General features: G+C 48.4%; 1 protein-coding gene across 7 annotated transcripts in view; it reads left to right on the forward strand.

Annotated features, from left to right (window-relative positions):
• The first annotated feature begins 9,914 nt into the window (after nt 1-9,914).
• CTBP2 (C-terminal binding protein 2) overlaps nt 9,915-15,695 on the forward strand; it is a 156,466-nt gene continuing 150,685 nt past the window's right edge. Inside the window, exon 1 of one of the 7 annotated variants that reach the window (XM_081073788.1) lies at nt 9,915-9,990. The gene's annotated coding sequence lies outside the window, so the exon portion shown is untranslated. Of the gene's footprint in view, nt 9,991-10,217; nt 10,470-10,708; nt 10,994-15,695 lie in introns of those variants that run through there. The other 6 variants (XM_081073782.1, XM_081073789.1, XM_081073777.1 and 3 more) reach the window with 6 other exon arrangements.

Here is a 15,695-nt window from a genome sequence, read left to right on the forward strand (position 1 = left end):
GGGTGCAGGGCCAGCTACATAATTTGTAGGGCCCAGTGCAAAATGCAACTGCAGGGCGCTTGGTTTAAAAAATGATTAATAATTTCAAGACGGCAACGGTAGGACATTAAACCACACAGAGGGCCCTGCTACGCGTGAGCCTGTGCAACTGCTCAGATTGCAGCCATGAGGCCAGACTGCAGTGGGCAGCCTGGTGGCATCTGCTCAAAGTGCCTACTATGGGCCGGGCGCCATGTTGAATGCTTTACACATGCAGTAAATAGTAGTCAATTATATCATGCTGTACAGCAATCGCATTAAATATATCTCTTCAGTGGGAATGAGTTCAGGCAAATGCAAATTACTTTCTATCTGAGGAGGCCATAATTCCACACTAGGTCTACCACCTGCTAGCCTAGAACCACCTTGAGCACAAACCTGATGACTTTCAATTTGTCTACAAAGAGCTTTAGTCAAACCCAACGCTGCAGAAACATGTTATGGTTTCCTGGTTATCATCTACAACATCAAAACATCACAAATCTCTTGTTTGGTGGACATTTAAATACGATATTTAACGTGAGTAACGTCGGTCTGCCTTACCCAATACAACTGCCAAAATGCCACAGATATGTTACAATTTTTTCCTGTCATCAAGAAACCATTCATACGAAATTTAAAAATGAGTTATCAGATCATGGGGCTTACATTTTTATAACCTTTAGAACAATAATTTCTACAGGCCCTCCCTAATCCCGGCCCCTACACCCCCCCAGTTTCTGATGAAGCTCCCGGCTCTCAGCTGGGCATACACCCTCAAGTTCAAAGACAAGCAGGAAGATGACCCAGTGCCTACTCAGAAAGGCCAGCAGACCTTGTGACAACCAAATGAGTGTGTGACTCTCAATTGAATCCTGAGTCAAATAAAAAAAATTTACAAAAGATGTTTTGAGACAATTGGGAAATTTGGAAAATGGTCTGGGAATTAGCACGTTTCAAACTATCTGAGGTGAAGGACAAGTTTTTGTTTTTCAGTGTCTCAGACTGTTGCTTTTGTAAAATATAGTAAAAATGAATTCTTTAAAAATATATAAAATGCGAACCCAGAATTATTATTATTAAACTTCACAAGCCTAAAATTACTCTGTCGAATTGCTATGAAAGCTTCCAAAAGCTAGCTCTCAATTTCAGTATTTAGTATGTTGCAGACCTGTAACAAATAGTCTGCAGGTAAGCTGACCACACAGTGAATAGCCTTGAATTGACGGGCCTTGTGTTATGAGGTACTATTAATTTTCGTAAGTGTGATAAGATATTAAGGTTTTGCAGTAGAAGATTTTTCTTAGTACGTGTTGAAGTAATTAAGGATGAAACATCAGGATTAATTAGGGATGAAACATCAGGATGTCTGCGACTTACTTTTAAATGGCTCCAGGAAAAAAATTATTTATGAATAGAGAGAAAAGAAAGGGCCAAAGCCAATGGGATGAAATGTGAACAAATGATTCCAACAGGTGGCAGGCCTACGCGTATTCACTGTACTGTTAAATCCACTTTTCTATAGATTTGAACAATCTTGGAATGAAAAGTTGGAGAGGGAAGAAAAGCTAGCAAACCACAGCTTCATTTCTTCCTGGCACAAATTAAATGTGAGGCCAGGTCTCCAGAGGTGCTCGGACCAGGGGGCCAGGTATATTCACCTGTCCATATCCCAGTAAGAACTAGGCAGGCAAGACAGCACAGCCAGGGAGAGTCTGGGTGGCCCCAGACCTGTAAGTTCCAGCTGGGCTTGTCTGCTGGGAGGCCTTGGCAAGGGACCTAACCTTGCCGTCTCAACATCCTCATCTGACATGCCAGGCCTGCCCAGGGTAATGTGAAATGATGACGCTTTCTTGGGATAAGTAAATGCACCATGAATGGTGGGTATTGGCAAGCATGGGCTCTCCTGGCCAGCTGACCTGATGAACATGGGCCTTATTTGCAGATTTTCAGGGAAAAGGATGGGCAAATGACTTTTTTTTTAGGTATAAAATTCCCCAGAGAGCACAGACTCACTGAAGTCAGCTCCATCGTTAGGGCATTTTTGCAGGTGATTGAACTGCAGGCTACATTAAGACCTTTAGACCCTAAAACCAATTCTAGTTGGGGCTGAATAATTTCATCTGACCATGGGACTTGCCCCTCCTTCCCTTCTCCCTTCCCCCACTCACCCTCTTACCCCCCCCCCCACCATGTGCCGAAATTCCAAGCGTCTGGCCATTTCCAGTTTCCATCTCTCTCCACCATGAGCCTGGCGGTGGGCTGACTCACATCAGTGCTCTGTATGACTCTGGTGTTAGTCATGATTGCTCACACGTCTGAAGGTCTGCCTGTCATGGGCCTTCCCTGCTATAAGAAAACTAACATTCCAAGGGTAGGGCCAAAGGCTGGACATGTGAGGAGGTGGCCTCACAAGAGACCAAGGGACTTTTTAGACTCATGTTGGCTTCGGTTTGACTCCATGGGTCACGCATAGAGAATTCTGGGCTTTCTGCTCTGTGTTTCACTGTGCAAGGATTAAGCATGTTTTATCCGGTATTTAAATTAGTTTTCCAAGGTGGTTGAAGTACCTTGAACTTGGAAGTCTGCCACTCGCTGGCTGGGGGACCTTAGGCAAGATACTTAATCAGGACTGGCGACCTAATTTGTGGGGCCTAGTGCAAAATGAAGATGCAAGGCCACTTGCTCAAAATTATTCAGAATTTCAAGACGGCGACAGCAGAGCAGTAAACCGAGTGTGGGCTTTTCTGAGCACAGGGCTGTCCGACTACACTGCACGACCGACCGTGGAATTGGCCCTGTACCTAATCCTCCCAGAGCTTCAACCCTCACAGACCACTGGGGTTTAATCCCTCCCTTGAATTACGTGAGGATTAAATGAGGTAATACTTGGGCCAATGCAATTTCCCTGCCACCCTCCCTCCATGGAGGGAGCAACCAGCTCAGGTCTCTGCACGGAGGGTCCTGCCTGGCCTGGCATGGAGCAGGCGCTCCTTCTGTGTTTGTTGAAAGGTCATGGCTCAATATGTTTGTTTATTTCCTCCGTACGTTCCACTACAGCTTCACTCGTTTCTGTGGATCCACATGCTTATTTTGTTTTTCCTAGGACTGGAGTCATTGTTTTTCAAAGGATTTAGAACGAGTGTGTTTGTGTTTCCCTAAAAAACAAGTGCCAATGAAGTTCTGAAACAGAGCTTCCACCACTCCCACCTGTACCCCTCACCACAGAGGGTATGAGCTCTGAGGCTTCCACACAGAGTCGAAAAGGGCCACAGCACCTGTAAAGGCCACATGTCCTCGCCGATTCGAATGAATTATGAATCACATTGGGATTACGTTATAGCCACAACGAGCACAGCTATTCTACACAATTGTGTGATGAAATTCCCATCTCCGTTCATGACAGCCACTGGGAGCTTCCGATAATTGTGATTCTGAAGTGAGAGAAACCCTGAAGGACCGAGACAGATGAGTGAAAATACAGTGAAGTCCAACTCTAGCTGCACAGACCCTTGAAATCCTCAAGTGCCCACAACTAGTCCATTTTATTGCACAATACAGTTACAATAAAAGGACCCACGACTCTCTAGGGCCACTATCTTTTTTCCTACAGCCATTGGTTCCTGGAAATGAAACAGGAGAGAGATAGGGAATGGAGAAACAGGGACCCCAGGTAGAGGGAAGGCTCGCTGTGCTCCAGCAGGGGGCCTGGCCCGTGGGGCTTTGACAGGCCCCCACTTGCGGTTCTGAGACATCAAGTCTGCTCCCAGGGAGGCACCAAGGGGAAAAGAATCATGCCTTCCTGTTTAAAGGCTACTACATGGGAGAAAATAAGTGCCTTTCAAACTCAGCACTTCACCCTGGGACTGTGGATTTCACTTTTTTCACTACTTTTTAAACAACATCTTATGTTGAAATAATTTTTAAATTTACAGATAAGTTGTTAGGATTCCCTATCTATCACCCCAATTCACCAGTTTTTAACATTTTGCCACATTTGCTTTATATACATATTTTTTCTGAATTATTTGTTGCACACATCGTTTCCCTTTGCTCCTTTACTTTTATAAATCATAAAAATAATATAACAAAACAAAGATTAAAAAAACTTTAAAGATAACCCTAAATCCTACCTCCCTAATACTAATATGTTCAATTAAAATTACTTTATTCTCTTTGTCAGTTTGCAAATATGACTTTTTAACAGCTCATATTCACTGATCCATCCATCCATCCATCCATCCATCCATCCATCCATCCATCCAAGAAACACGTAATCAAGCACCTTTTACTGTCCAGGCCCTACAAAACAGATCAAACCATCACATAATTTCATGGTTACAAAATGTGTAACTGCCATTGAGGGCAATTCGTGCCCCCTCTGTACCATTTGTCCCCCCAAAGAAGTCCCTGCCCTATGTCAGAAATGTTGATATGGTTGGGTTTTTATGTATTTATTAATATTTTCTGACCAACTTCCAAAAAAAATATTTTAGGTGGCTATAGTAAAAACATATACACAACCCTACAGTTCATTAAAAGAAAAAAAAAAGTGAAAATGGAAATCCTTCTAACAGTGTCTCAGTCCAGTTTGTTCAAGTCCAGGAACTGACTCTTGTGTCATCTGTGTGTCATCACCAAACAAGATTTTATTGAGCTTGATTTTCCATGATTTATATTATCAGAACAGTTGGTATTTTGTTTTCCAGATATAAAATTATATGAAACGATTTAATATGCCCTTTCAAACAACACAAACCACTCCTCTCACACTCACTTTTCATGGAGGAAGGAAGGTATTGCTTCCTGGAACGTGACAATAGGCTGGTTGGCATCTTGGGCATTATGTGTGACTTTGAGCTTCCTATGAGCCAAGGCAACAAGGGATCAGTTTGTTTACACAGTTTTAACAATCCGTTGAAGGCAAACCATTAGTTCTTCAAGAGATGCCCTGTATTTTCTTCTGAAGGAACAGAGATGACAGAAACTCCCATGTGTTGAGGGAGCATTTGGACCGGCACTTGCTGCCCCCACCCCGCCAGCCCACCGTGTGTGTGTGTGTGTGTGTGTGTGTGTGTGTGTGTGTCTTGGAGAGTGGCCAAAGAATGTGACTGGACTGATGGCCTATGGTAGGACTGTTCCCCATGTTGTGTCCTGGATGAACCCATGGCTTCTTGGAGGATAGAGAAAGCACCTGAAAGTTTAGAGGCACTGTGCAGACATGGGGGAGATGGCCCTGTGGTAGGGGCTGGGTGGGGGCTTTGGAAGGTCAGCTGTGCCAGGTCAGTAGAGGAATGGCTGGGCCCCCAGGAATAATGCCCCTGCCTTCTGTGTGCTGACAGTTACACCTGCCCCCACACTACAGTACTGGGGCTCCCTGGGCCAGACCCCTCAACTAGAGAGCTAGGACCCCTCCCCCAGAGCCTGGAGGCTAGAAAACACCCCCTATCTGAATCCCAAATTCTAGTACCTGGAAAGGAGGAGAGAGACTCCTTGACAAGAGAGAGAGATGACTTTGATAAGGATTTTGAACTTGATGTGCCATAAGAGACCCCTTAACCCATGGACACTGGTTAACCCAGAGGAAAGAGAGTCAAACCAGAAGACATGAAGTTACTTTCAATGGCAACATCCGGTGGGAATGGACTCTCCTGGGCAAATGAGTTGAGTTCCTCAGAATAAAGAAAAAGGCTCTTCTCTACATCCCAGGGCAGTGTGTCCCTTTCAGACTCCTCCCACTGAGGAAGCTTGAGTCAAGAGATGACCTCAACAAATGAAGCATTCCAGGTGATTGGATTTTTCTATTTAACTCAGACCGTCAGGAAAAAGTGATTATGGATCTTTTACAAGGAGTGTTAGATGCGACCTTTTTGAACTCTTTAAATTACTTCTTCCTCAGTATGAAAGTAATATATGGAACCCTTATTCTCAGTAACCAATAGTTTATTTTCTGCTTTCTCATTATCATAGCTTTTTGTTGTCATTGTTCTGAAATTGATCTTTGGGAGCCTTAAACACCACCATACCGTATCCAACTTTGACTTTTCATTATTTAACTGGTGTCTGAAAATATGTTTAATTCCTGGGCTTTCTTTCTTCCCTTTAAAGATTAGCTTGAAGTCTTATTATGAAACAAAGAAAAAACATTCAAATAAGAAGATGCTAAAAATATGTTTCAAAAGTAACTAACTTTGCCTTTCCTGGATCCATGCTGATAATGAAGACATATATGTAAACAGAGGCCCTTCCCGATTGGGGTGGGGTGTGTCAGACTCAGACAGAAAGGGATCCAATCAAGCTCTCACTTGCTAGCAGTATGACCCTGGGGAAGTCACAGTCAGTCACCTCAGTTTTCCTCATCTATAAAATGGGGATTAATGGGGATTAATACTAGTATCTCTCTCTTCAGGGGCTGCTATGAGGATTAAAGATGAATGTGAAGGGTTTAGCCCAGAAACAGCACCTCATGAGTTGGGGCAATCATCTATTGCTATTGTTATTTTTATGACTCTTCTTTTTTAATACATGTTGAGATACCAGAAACTGAACCCCACCAGTTAAATAGGATTAGATGGGAGGAGATCGTGGAGAGTACTGAAAATGAGCATTTCAGTACTATATTCTATAAACACACAGAGATAAAAATTAGTAAAAGTCACTTATTCTGTAAATTAACTGAAATGTATTTTAAAACAATATTTTCTCTTTATTTTAATATTTTTCTCATTGAAAATTCCCTTTATATATAGTAATAAATACACACTAAGAAGCTTGTAAGATAAAAGCTACTCTGCAACATTTTAGACTATGATAAAATGTAAATAACAGAAAGTTTACCATTTTATTCATTTTTAAGTATAAAGTTCTGTAGGATTAAGCATTCACAATGTTGTGCTACCCATCACCACCAACCATTTCTTTTTCGTCACTCCAAACAGAAACTCTGTGCTCCTGAAACACTAACCCCCTTCTCCCCTTCCCACAGTGTTTGGTAATCTCGACTCTACTTTCTGTCTCTGAATTTGCCATGTAAGTGGAATCCAACAGTATTTGTCCTTTTGTGTCTGGTTTATTTCACTTAACGTAATGTCCTCAAGGTTTATCCATGTTGTAGCATATGTCAGCATTTTCCTCCTCTTTAAGGCTGAATAATATTCCATTGTGTCTATGCCACATTTGCTTATGAATTCATCCTTTGATGGACATTTGAATTATTTCCACCTTTTGGCTATTGTGAATAACGCTATGAACATACAAATATTTGAGACCTTGCTTTCCATTCTTGTGCATATATACCTAGAACTGGAATTGCTGGATCATATAGAAATTCTTTGTTACTTTTTGAGGTACTACCAAACTCTTTTCCACGGTGGCTACACCAACTACATTCCCACCAGCAACGCACAGTTTTCTGATTTCTCCACATCCTTACCAACACTTTTATTTTTTTTAATAGCTATTCCAAAGGACGTGAAGTGGTATCTCCTTGTGGTTTTGATTTGCATTTGCCTGAAGATTAGTGATGCTAGGCGTCTTTTCTTGTGCTTGTTGGTCATTTGTATGTCTTCCTTTGAGAAATGTCTACTTAAATCTTTGTCCACTTTTGAACTGGGCTGTTTTTTGTTGTTTGGAACATCTTTTTCTTTTTTAAACAATTGAAGTTTGAAATAATTCATATGTTGGGGGAAAATGGGCTCAATGTTTTAAAATACAGGGTGTCAAGTGTGAGAGAGAAATTAATTTTTGGCTCTGAGGATGCCTTTTTTTAAACATTCTTAAAACAAAGAACAGAATATTTTCTAAGTTAGGTCAAATCATAGTAGACATTAAATTTGTACAAGTGATATGAAAAAATCAGCTTTTTGTAGTTTCTGGGTGAGAGTAGAGGGCCACTCGGAACCAAAGACCATCTGTGAAATAAGGAAGCAGAACATCTTTATGATTACAGTTATAGTTTATGCCAAGAACTAGCTTAGGCACCATGACCTTCAAGCAAAACTGCTTGGGCGAGGGGAGCCCTGAAGATGTTTGTGAGGATAGGGAGACCCAGAAGCTCGAGAGAACTGGCAGTGCTGAACAGGCAAACTGGACAGGCAGGTAGTTGGCCTGACCTGGGCCTATGAGGGCCTAGTAGAAAATGTGCCTCAGACGTCTTAGCAACCCCATTACGTGAGCTAGCGGGTAGGAGATGCCGGGTCCTGCGCTGGCATCACACCTGGGAGGTCTTCAATCGAGTTTTAAAACCTTATTGTTTGAGGATGAAACAACCATCAGGAGTCACGGCCCCCACATAGCCGGTGGCGCAGGCCACAGCTGAGCGCACTTGAGCAAACGAGCAGCGAGCGCCTACGCCCTGCTGCGGGCCGGAGCACGAGTTCTTCAAATATTAATAGACTGAGGGCGGGAACAGCGCTCTTTGGGATGCAGAAAGGGGTCTAGCAGCTCGAGGGCCCTCGCTGTGGCCCCCAGGCACTAGCCTGTTTCCTCGGCTCGACGGGGTGTGGTGCACTCCGGGCACGCTGAAGGCCAAACCGAGCCACTCGGTTCTAGGAATGGCGGAGACCGCACCTCACTCCCCACCCCATGTCTTTCCTGCTCTACGTCTCAATCCAGTTCGTAACATCTCAATACGGTTTTGAAACAGATCGAGACTCAAGGCTCAGCTCAGCCCACACCCGGGCGCTTGGAGGACGCGCCGCCGACGTTCGGGAAGGCGGATGAGAGTGTGGGGAGCTCGGGGGCGCAGGAGAAGAGCCCTCCGACCCGCAGCCGCAAATCCGGCTGCAACACCACGAGTCACGGGCGTGGAATGCCGTCCAGGCGCGGTCGGCGCTCGGCCTGGATCCCCCGGTTTGGTGTCCAGACGCGGCGCGTCGGGACGGCGCGGACTCTCGGCAGCGGGAGGGCGCCGCGCGAGCCCAGGATTCGGGCTCTCCGGCCCCCCAGGTCGCAGCGCGCCTCTGTCCCGCGAGGCCGGGCGCTCCCACCCAAGACGAGGCTTTAAAAATAGCCCCGGCGAGATCCAGGCAACAGGAAGGAACATTTCTTTTTTTAATGTGTAAAAAACGTTTCGCTTCTCGTAGGGAACACAACCGCTGCAAGTTCCAGCACATCGGGCCCCTTCCCCGCGCACCCACAGCCCTCGCCGCCTCTCGGCCAAAGCGCGGGCATGGTCTCCCAGATCCGGATTTGGGGACCGCAAGTGCCCCCTGTGGCCGGCCCGCGCCTGACCCCGCGGGCCTGGAAGGCAGAAACGGCCGGCGCGGGGGCCCAGAAGGAAGTTGGAGTCGCCGGGCGGGGAAGGGGGCAGGTCCGCGCCGCGGGCCTGGAGGGGGCCCCACGAGGCCAGAGCCACCCCAGGGCGCGGAGCCCAGGCCCGCCCGGGCTCGCGTCCCCCCACGTGGCCGGCCGCACGGTGCCCCACGTGGAATGGGCGGAGGAGGAAGAAGGGCGAGGGAGGGCCGCAGTCCGCGCCGCTGCCGCAGGACCCCCGCCCCTGCCGCCAAGGCCCCCGCGCTCCTCGAGGGCCTCCCGGGCGGGGCCCGGCCGGGGAGTGCCCGCTGCGCCGCTCCCCCTCGCCCGCCCGCCACGCCTGTGTGCACTTTCTCGGAGCTACTAATCCCCGGAGAGAGCCGATTTGTAGTGAGGAGTAGCTGTAAGGGGGCGAGGCCGGCCCATGTGGGGTTGTGTCATTGGTTTGCAAAGAGAGACCCCGCCTTTGCCAAAAAAAAAAAAAAAAAAAAAAGAGGAGTGAGCGGGCGGCGACCCTCACCTCGCCTCCCGCCTAGCTCCTGCGCAGCCGGCGGGCACCGGGAGACACGGCCGGCGCGGCGTCTTTCCCTTTCCTTTTCTCTCCGTTTTCCTCCTCCTTCTCTGGAGAAAACAAATAAAGAAGAGCAAATAGCCGGGAGGCGCTCGGCATCCAGGACGCTCCCTCCCCCGATCCAAGTTGGAATTAGCATCCTCTTGGGGGTGAGCGTGGCGCGGGGCGTGCGCGGACTGGGGACCCCCAGCGCAGCCCCTTCTGGGCGGGCGGACGAGGGGCCGGGACCTGGGTGGGGAGGATTGGGAGCCGGGTGGGCGGAGGAAGGGGGTGGGGTGGGTGGGGAAGTAGGAAGAGGCTCGGCGGCGAGGGGAGGAGGAGGAAGGGAAGGGGAGGGGTGGGGAGGGGAGGAGGGGAGGGGAGGACTGCGCGGGAGGGGGAGGGGCGGGGAGCTGGAGAGATTAAGTTTTTGTGTGTGTGTCCCTGTGTGCGTGTGTCATTTTAAGGTGCCCCGGGAGCGGCCCAGAGGAGCCGGCAGCGGCCCGCGGAGCGAGGGACGGAGCCGGGAGCCATGCCGCGCTGAGGGGGCCGCACTGCCGCCGCTGCCGGGTGGGGTGGGAGGGGCGGGAGCTGCCGCCGCCTCCCGGGTGGGCGCCCTTCGCCGTGGACGCCGGCGGCCTGGGACGAGGTAAGAGGGTCCCCGGGGGAGGGCTGGGGCCGCCGCGCCCGCCTCACTGCGCCACTCGGGGAGGGGGAGGAAGGCGAAGGACGCGGAGCCGGCATCCGAGGACATATTTGGTCTGCGCCCCGGGCCCGGTGTCCCCGCTCGGCGCCTGGGGGTGGGCGCCGGCCTGGGGATCCCTGCCTGCCGCTCCCCGCCGCGGATAGCGCCGGCTGACCGCCGTTTCTGCCAGGATTTTTGTTGTTGTGATGAGAGTTGATGAATGCGAAGTAGGCGGTCACCTTCCTTCCCATCAGGATTGGCAAAAAAAAAAAAAAAAAAAGAAAGAAAAAAAAAAAGAAACCCCGAGTGCGGCGGCGTCCGGAGGGCAGCGGCGGCGGCGGCGGCGGCGTCTCGGCGACGGTTTCCTAGGCGCCCCCGGCTCCTGCCCCCCGAGGCCGGTGGGTGCCCGCGCGGGGGCCGCCCGCGACCCAGGCCGAGAGCGAGGCACGCCGCGGGGACAATACGGCCGGATTCCCCCGGGACCAGGGGTCCGAGCGCTCGGGGCCTTGCGCCTGCGGGGCGGGGGCGGGGGCGAGCGGGGGTCCGCGGGGAGATCGGGGCGCGCGCGGCCTGGGGCCCCCCGGGGAGCGGCCCCTGCTGGTCGGGGATCCCGCGCGGCGCTCGGGGAGCGCAAGCGAAAGACGGAAAAGGAGGCGAAGTGGAGCCCTTTTGTTTTGCCGGCCCCGCATTGTTGGCTCCTCCGGGCAGCCGGGCCACATCTGCCGCCGCCGCCACTGCCGCGCCGGGCTCGGCTCGCCGAAGTCGCAGCGGGGCGGGGGCCCGGGGCGGGGGCCGGGCGGGCCGGGCATTTCCTCTGCCCGGCCGCGCTCCCGCGGGCACCACTTCCTCCTCGCCCGCCCAGTCGGGAGCCTGGCCCGCCCGCCTCCCCCGCCGGGGCCGCACTTTTCGGGTGGGGCGAACCAGAAAGAAAAAGTTTCGCAGGAGGGGCCGGCGAGGGCGCGCCCGGGGCAGCGGGGACCCGGCGCGGCCGCCCCTTCCTCCTCGTGCTCCGCGGCCGCGGGGAAGCGCCTTTCTTTCTCTCCCTCGTGCTCGTCCCGGCGCCCCGGGGCAAGTTGGGCAGAGGCGCGCGAGAGCGGGGCGCGCCGGGGCCTTATCCAGCGGGAGGCCCACGGCGCGGCCCATCGCCCGCTGCCCACGCAGCGCCTCGGTGCGGGAGGCCGCGGGCCTGGGAGCTCGGCGCGGTCACCGCCGGCCGCGGCGACACACACACGCGGACACACACTCTCCCGTGCCTCGCTTTTCGCCGCCGCGGATGGTCGCGGGCAGCACCGAGCGTGCGTGTGCGGACGTGTGGCGATCCCGCGCTGTCCCCGACTACTTTCTCCGGAGGCAGCCCAGGCAGCACTTGGCTCCAGGGGTCCCCGTGTTTAGTAATTTACAGGGAAAAGGAGGAATGTTTCGTAGAAATCCCGCTTGCGCTGCGTCCGTGCGGGGGAGGCTGCTGCCAGGGGCCTACGTCGTCATGCCTGGCTCACTTGCCCTTTCCGTGGTAAACAGATCTTTCTGGATCCCCCCCTTTTTCTTCTCTAAAGATTGGCGATCGGGTTAAGTTCTTAGAGAGTCGGATGTGAGTGGCTGGAAGGGTAGACAAGAGAATTCTATAAATATGCATTGGGAATTTCGAATGCTAAATGCCTTATTTGCAATTCTGTTGGACATTCTGGAGACTGGTATATTTTTATCTGACATGGATAATTTGGAGGGGACGTGTATTTTGGTTGGATTACAAAGTGATTCTGTCTTCTTACTTTGGCGAAATATATCAAACTCTCCTACAAGTCTTTCAAAGAATATCTTCCCTGCTAGGTGCTTGGGTTCAAAGGCAGTTTAAGAATTACCCCGTGTTCAGCACCCAAGACTGCAATTCTGCCTGTAGGGTTTTTCAAAGTAGAACTAGTTTTCGTGTACTTAGGAGAATTCCACCGTTTTGAAATTTTTTAATCTTTTACATTTTGAAGTAATGGGACTTTAAAGGATCTTGTTTTTATAATCATTTGATTTCAAAGAGTACTTCTTACAGCAATTATAGAGTGATATTCAAAATGCTAATTAAACACTTTAAGTCAGAGCAGCTTTAATATTGAAATAGGATTTTTTTTATTTTAAGTAACAGGGAACGTATCCTAGAGTGGGAACACTAAATGTCCTTTTGTCTGAAATCAGATCTCTGAACTGCTCTGACACTCTCCTGTAAAACCCCCCAGTGCCCTTTTTATTGCCCCCCAAAGAAAAGTTAATGAGATGGTGGGTTTCAAGCAAAAAAGCAGGCCCTTCCTTCTTGCAAAATATGCTTGCAGTTGCCATTGAAGTTGGACGTTAGCCGCGAATGCACTTGCTTTTAATGAAACCAGTTTAATCGTTCACACTTGATAGAGTACAACAGGACCAAACAAAGGAAAAAAGCCAGCATATTTCTGTAGAGCACGGAGGGTTTAGTGTAAGTGTTGATGTCTGGTCACCCCCTCTCCCCACTCTGCCCCCAGTATGAAGGAGTGAGGCTTGAAGGCAGAGGGGATTTATGACTGTGATTGGTTTTCTATGCGCCGGGGGGAGGGGACCCCAGTTTGTCCCTGTAAAAAGCAGTTCTTAGAGGGAATTTTAAAATCTTCAGTTTGGCGCTTGTTTTGAACCTCATATGGTGCTTTTTGGTTTAAATCTTCCCTGTTGGGGAAGATACGGGCTAAGGGGTATGTGGTCATCCTCCATTCTAATTGTAGTGAGGGTGGGGTTGCCCTGCAGATTGTGCTCAGGGCCCTGTGTTATTTACGACTTCACTTGGGATCTTTGAAACTGGCCCTTGAATGGGTGTTCTCCTGGGGGAGGGGCAGGGTGAATTACCTTTGCTTAACTGATTTTTTTTTTTAATCTCTTTGTCTCTAAAATATATATTTTTTTGCTAGGTGCGAGTTGTAACTTATGTCTTAGGACTTAGTCATTAAGTCAGTGAAGAAATATTTGCAAAGTATGTCTCTCTCAAGTTAAAGTAAAAAAGTTTGGCTACTTAAAAACAAACACTACTAGCATTGTAAAAATACACCAGTGACATACTTTGTGAGATATTTTGGCCTTTTCAGACTCAGGGCACACCTGTCCCGGTCTTGGAGGAGTTGAGTTTGCTTTCCCTGGCATTGTTAATCTCGGTCGTGTACACAGGATGAAACAGGAAAACTTGCTATCTGACTAATTATTAACTAGCCTGTCAGTTACCCTTTCAGGGAATAATCAATGACTTTACTCTTGACTTTTAAAACTCCAAACAGAAATCCTATTCATAAGTCTGAAAAACATTTTAAAGGAGATGAAACAAACAGCCACAACAACAAACAAAACTACAAAATCAACGTGCCACTTTTTCAGTGTCTAAGGACCTAAGCACAAGGTAATGAGAACGTAAAATAGGTACTGAAGAAGCATCTTGCTGGATTTGAAGAGGCTGTTTTGCTGGGAACTACCAAAATCCTAAAGCAAAGGGAGCTCAAGGATGGCTCACAACATTTGAAATCCTTGATTCACAGACTAAAAACAAAAAGGGGCGGACATCTCACCAGGAATGACCCCACCAAGAGGGAGCCCCAGAGTGCCTGCCATTGGCCAGCAGTCCTTCCATTGTGAATCCTCTTTGGAGGCCAAGTTATACCCTTTGCACTTAACGCTTTCCCTAAATGGAAAAAATTTAAAGAGTTAACAGCAACGGTGGAATGGCCACCCCAGGTGTCATTTTTTTTTTTTTTACCACTGTCATTTCAATATAGAAGGGTTGTCATCATAATATATGTGGGTGCGGCCTGGGTCCCTCTTAATAATGTTTCTATCAGTGAAGAGCAGCAGCCCAAGTGTCCCATGTCCCTGATACAGGCCACAAATATTTATTCATACTGTACATGATTGGGAAAGAAAATTTATCTGTTAGGGCACAGCTCAGGTAATTATTTCCACCGTCTGACTGATAGTTCCATTACAGAGGGTGGAACACATTTTTGTAGTCATTAAAGAATGGGAGTGCAGGTTGCCTGACCCTTTCAAAAGAAGTACTTGTACCTAACAGAAGTGAACCCATATAATGAAATATCAGGGTGCCTAATTTCCCCCAAACCTTCCTGTGAATCGCTCGCTAAGGAATGCTTGTGTGGACTTCCTTTACTGAAAACTTTTAGTAGGCACATGAAAATGCTGGAATAGATATGCTCTTAGAGACTGTACTGCCTGGGCAGGTATCAGTTTTCTGCCTTACAGCTGGTAAGCATGACCTAATTTACACCAGTACAGTTACAACTCCCTGGGAAAGAAGGAAAAATGCAAGGCTGCTCTCCCAATCTACTCTTTTGAAGTTAATTTTTATTCAGGTTCGTGTTTGATGGAATATGTATCAAAGACTTTTGAAAGGGTTTCTTTTTAAAAAACCCTATCTCTGGGTTTGGAAAATTATATTTAATAATTGCTAAAAACTTCAGAACCATTTTTAAGGTGTTCAGTGTTTCTTTTGATCCTAATTTAATGGATAGTATCCAAAAGCCATCAATGTGACTTAATGATATTCACAAATTAATGTAGGGGCATAATCTGTAGTTTGCTTTTAGCTATCATTATGAATGTTTAAAGCCTAAATGATGGCTGCACTTGGGTATTCAGGACTTCACCAGTGAAAAGAAGGGCTTTGCACATTGTACAAAAAAAAAAGGATTCACAAATGAATACAGAATGTACAATAGGGAGAGAGCTAGGCCATTGTTTGTGGGGGATGTTGACAATGGGAGCCAAGGGGCAGTTTCGCCTTCATTCTTCTAACTGCTGAAGAACACAGAAACTTCAGGAGCTGCAGACTGGATGAGAACCAGAGTCACAGTCAGCTGTCTTTGCCCGTCATGGAAGTGGGGACCTGAGGGCCTGCTCCCTTTCCAGAGCTTTCTTAGAAGGTGGTCTTTTCTGGACTGCTAGGGAACTGGGTGTGTGTTTTCTTCCCAATAATCTGCTTTGCTATTTTTTTTGAGGAAAGACTCTCAAAGCAGATAGTAGAGTCCTTCAAAGAAAGTGTAAAAACAACACAAGCTTTTCCACTTGACATGCAATTTTACGAAGTCATATTCAACATTTCCCATAACTTGGAGGCATCTTAAGTCACAGGAAGCAGTTGTGTTTATTTTTATTGCTCCTCCTGTTAAAGTCGTTTTT

Source organism: Rhinolophus hipposideros (genome assembly GCF_964194185.1).
Source record: "Rhinolophus hipposideros genome assembly, chromosome: 15".
Taxonomy (NCBI): domain Eukaryota; kingdom Metazoa; phylum Chordata; class Mammalia; order Chiroptera; family Rhinolophidae; genus Rhinolophus; species Rhinolophus hipposideros.